The sequence below is a fragment of the Solanum tuberosum genome, unplaced genomic scaffold (assembly GCF_000226075.1).
Source record: "Solanum tuberosum cultivar DM 1-3 516 R44 unplaced genomic scaffold, SolTub_3.0 scf00014, whole genome shotgun sequence".
Lineage (NCBI taxonomy): Eukaryota > Viridiplantae > Streptophyta > Magnoliopsida > Solanales > Solanaceae > Solanum > Solanum tuberosum.
In genome coordinates, this window is record NW_006238939.1 from 405,269 (window position 1) to 410,379 (window position 5,111).

Here is a 5,111-nt window from a genome sequence, read left to right on the forward strand (position 1 = left end):
CAAGAAACTTGCGTCGTGCCGCGACGTTAAATCAAGCGTTGTTTGGGAGGCAACCCAAGAAGTAAAATCTAGCCAACGATAGGTTTCTGTTTTCAATTTAGTAGTTTTCTTTGCTTAATTGCGTCTCTGTACCAACTTAGATAGGTACTTTAGTTTGTTTTTTTTAGTGTTGGCTAGAATTAGCATAGGGTCCATGTTTAAAAACTTTCCAGAAAATGTAAAAAGAATAGCCTAATGGTTGCTACATGTGCAGGTACGCTATGAAAAATCTGCAGAAAATGGTCTGGTGCGGAGGTCTACGGATCCTATCGACGGTCCGTCGTTCTATCCACGGACCGTGGATGGTGTCCGTAGATTCCAGGTAAGTCCCTAAACTTTTCCAAGTATAACAGTGATCTACGGTCCTAATCTACGGACCGTAGATCGACCCACGAACCGTAGATGGGGTCTCGTGGGTCCAAAACCCTGAATCTGTCTGACCGGACCCGAATCCCCTTATTTAAAACTCCCCTAATTTCAAATCATTTCCACTTCCCTCCATTCACTCTCCAACCATTTCAAACACCCTTTACTCCCCTAAATGACTCCATAACTCCCCCATAAAATCATCCCTTCCATTGCCCCATCATTCCCACAATTCCTTTCTATTCCGAATACAACTCATTCCATATTCCACAAAAAGGGTCCGGTGTTGGGTTAGTAACGAAGAGGTGATTCTTTGGTCTCGCAAAACATAGTGTCGTCACGCAATCACCCCACTCCACGTTGCTTGTAAGGTAATAGACTTTCCTCTCACTTTGAATTTCGGTTCATAGATTGAATATAGAAAGTCGGGAGTCGGGTCTTGACCTTGGGTAATTGTTAGATGAAATTGCATGATACAATTGGAAGTTACAATACCCTTGGAACGATAGATAGTGATTGTGTTGCCTTGTTGTATGTGATTATAAGTCTACATGTAAGTTTCGACTTAGGGTTCCAAAGTTTGTCTTTAAAAAAATTGTTAAAATTATTAATCGGAATCCTGAGAATGACAAACTAGCATGATTCAATGTTGATATGCATGGTTAGACTAGGATATTGTTGAAAATGGTCTAAGATGTGGACTTGAAAATTAAGAATGGCTAAAACCTGGCACAGATCCCATCCCTGATACCCTGTCTACGGACCGTAGATTGGGTTCGTGGGTTGATGCTCTTGAAAATTTCACCAAGTGTGAAACCACAGATGTGGACTACGGTCTGTAGATCAATCTACGGACCATTCTGTACATTCGTGGTTTCCATCTGTGACCAATATTGTTGGTCCTTTGATCCACGAAAGGGTTCCACGGACCGTAGATCAGTCTACGGATCATAGGTCCCCTCCGTGGATGACCACTGTAGCCTCTGTCTGAAATTTTCTTGGGACTTTGTTACTGTTCGTTTATAATTCTAAAGTTTTGTTTTAGTTGTTTAGATTTAGTTTTAGCACTAATATCGCTTCCACAGGTACGATGGCACCCAAGAAGCTAGTCACCTACTCAAAACAGGGCAAGTCAAAATCTGTTGCTCCTAGCTTCATGTTAATCGATGAGGACACAGACATGGAAAAAGATCCAGCATACGTTCCTCCCAACACAAGGACTTCTCCCACTACACCCCGAGCCACCAGAGGCACCCCCCGAAAGGTGATTCTCGACGTAGTCACTGTCTCCCAGTCTGATGAGGAGCACATACTGATCGGGTCACCAACTAGGGCTTCTTCCAGTTCAGCTATTGGGTCTGCGTCTGGCTCCGAGTCTACCCATACTTTGGGCTCTGAGTCCAGCCATGCTTCAGGGTCCGAGTCTGCCTATGCTTCGGGGTCCAATGCCAAGTCAGCCACAGGGTCCAGCCGGAATAAACATGCAGCCTCATATGATGAGGCCACTAGCTCAGAGTCAGTACCAATACCAATGAATGAGAACCCTACTCCAGTGACCGGTGAGCCAAACAGATGGTGTGTTGAGGGCCAATAGAAAATCTATCGGGATGCCAAGATGATTAATGACAAAGAGAAGATGGTCCGAATTGTTACAGATGAGCGCATAGTCCTTACAGGAAGCTTGCACACTGTCCCCGACATTCACTGGCTTTTCAACCTTCACAAGTGTGACTGGATGGCTAGAGACCCAGGGACTTATAGCGAGGAGATTATGCGGGAGTTCTATGCCTCATATGCTGCCACTCTCCGTGGGTCGATCTCCAGGCAATCAAATCCCTTAGCCCAAGATCCTCTCACGTCTACTATGGTTCGAGGTTGTCCGGTACACATATCACAGTCTACCATCAACCGCTTTCTCTATGGGCCTACCAAAGGTCACACTTGGTCACTAAACACAGCGGATTTTGATTACAGATGGGACATCGTGCTGAGCGGTGCTTTCTAGAGGAATGCTGAGCAGCGAGAGACTGTCATACTATGGTTGGCTAAGTACATTGCTGCTGATGACGAGTGTGCGGAGTGGATCGCCACACCACGGATGGGTATCCAAAAGGCCACATTAAATTTTGCGGCCAAGTTCTTCTGGTTGTTGGTGCGTAACAGGGTGCGCCTACAAAAGCTGACAACCAACTCACTTGGGACAGAGCGGTCATGGTTGCAGTATTAGTAGCAGGAGTGAAGATTGATTTTGCCCGCATGCTGCTGGCAGAGATTCACAAGAGGGCATTCAATACCTCTACTACTTACCCCTTTCCATGTTTGATTTTTCAATTGTGCAGGGACTCTGGAGTGCCGATCTGGAATTGTGATAGGTTGATCCACCCTACCGGGGCTTTGGATATAGGCCTCATTCGAGATGAGGCAAATGTGGCGGCACCTCGCAGAGAGCCCCAGGTTGAGGTACCTCCCTTGGGCATAGATCCTGCAGACACGGTGGGGCAGGCTCAGGGCGGTGATCCCATTATACCAGATCACTCTGATACTGTTCCAGCTTCCTTTTCCCAGGCCGCTAGTATGTCTCCTAGTTCATCCCGATCCACACAACAGTTGGGAGCTACTGTTGTCCCCTTAGCTAGAGTACAAAAATAAGAGGCTCAAATGGCCACACTGCTGCATCGTTGTGGATGCAAAAGTCGATAGCTGAGTCCAAGGCTAGAATAGAGCGAAGGATGGGGGCATGATGGACCGGAAGGTCCAGGCTGTTAATAAGAATATTGATGCATTTGAATTACGAGTCCTCGAGCGATCAGCCCCGGCCAAAGAGCTATCCTCTTTGCAGGCTGAGTTAGCCAGTCTCCAGGCCGACGTTGATGCCATTCTTTCCACCCTTACAGTTGAGCCTCAGGCTGCACCTACTGCACTAGCTGATGATACGGTGCTGGATGCTTTATTCAGTGGGACCGCCGAGGAGGAGCTGCGCCTACAGATACCATAGGTAAGAGGCACCGTTCTAGTCGCACTGAGGAGGAAAAAGTAGGCAGGAGAAGGAGGCTAGGAAGGCTTCAATTTTAGATGAAGAGTTACGCTAGCGGAGGGTGCATGAGAGTGTTGTAGGGGCATCGAGTTCGGCCCCAGTTGTAGAGGTCCCGCCTGTTGTGAGGGACATTGTGAGCACTACTGATGGTGCTATGATGGATGATGTAGGCACTACTGAGGGTGACCCAACTATTGTTCTAGCGGGCTCCGGGAAACCGGACACACCCGCTCGTTCAAGATTCTTCGACGCTATGCGCCACAGGTTTGCTTCACCCAATCCATTATCTGTTACTGTCTTTGTATGCATTGGGGACAATCACATCTATGCTTTGTTGGGGGTGGGGTAAATGAATTGTGAGTGATAGGGTAAAGTCTGAGTAACCCAACTCATAAATCCTCTCTTGGGGTTTTCTTGCCTGTGTTCTTTTTCCCAAGAGACTGTTTAATTTCTATTGAACTGGCATGTGTTAGGATTGTATGTATAGAAGCATGAAATACAATGAAGCATGATGGCTTATGAAAACTATACCCATCCAAATTTTGTGATGTGTGCTAGAATTGGTAGGCTAAGACAAGTTGAATGTGTTGGCTCTGAGCATGACATGATAATGAATCATCTTGATGGCATAACTTAAGCTGAAAATTAAACTGGGTAATCTGGCTATCTGATAATGAAACTATGTGCCAAGAGTGTGTGAGAATAGTTGATTGTTCAAACAGTTTTTGTGCAAAAACTAGAACTTTCCCGGTTAGTCCTGCTAAGACAATTCAATATAGAGGTTAGGAAGTGATCATAGGCCCTTATTCTGATAAGTCCACAAATTGCCTAAAAGAAGGATCCAACCAAATGAAATAAATGCTCCCTTTGATCCAAATGCTTTGAGCCTAAAATTAAACCATTTCTTTCTAAACCCCGAACTCACCTTCCCATAATCGACTATGTTGGCCCCGGTCCCTCCTTGGACATGTGCACCTCGACTTAAGCCAAAAGCCTAAGTTGAGGATGGCTAATGTAAAAAGTAACTTCAATCTTGGCCCTGACCCGATATCGGGTATTGTGCACCTCAACCAATGGAAAATCCATAAGTTGAGGGTGGTTATGAAAGAGGAAACCGAAAGAAAAATGGGTATGAAAAGAGTTTGATGTTGAAAAAAAGAGGAAAGGATGTGACTTGTTGAAGCTAAAAAAATAAAAATAATAATAATAAAAAATAATAATTTTTTTTAAAAAAAAGGGCTACAAAGTCTAAAGTCACATCCATGGTTGAAGAGAAAATCAAGGGCAAGAAGGTACAATGGTAGGATGGCAATAATAGGGCAAAAGAGGTTGAAAGCCTAATGTAATGTCAAGGAGGGCAGAAAGTCACTAAGAAGCACCCAAATGTACCACACCTTACCCTGAGCCTACGTTACAAGCCAAGAAAGTCCTATAGTGATCCTAGAGTCTAGTTTGGAAAGTCTAAGCAGCGAAAATAAGGGCAAGCCTATGGTCCTGAGCACTAACTGTACTTGAAGTTATTTCTGAGTGTGAGTGTTGAATGAATCCTTGTACATAAATTCATAAGTCATTGTGCGAAAGAAAAGGGATTTCGTTTGAAGAAAGGGTAGTAGTTGCATTTTCAGAAAGTTAGTACTTTAGTGATAGTAAAACAGTGTATGTTGTGTGTTGA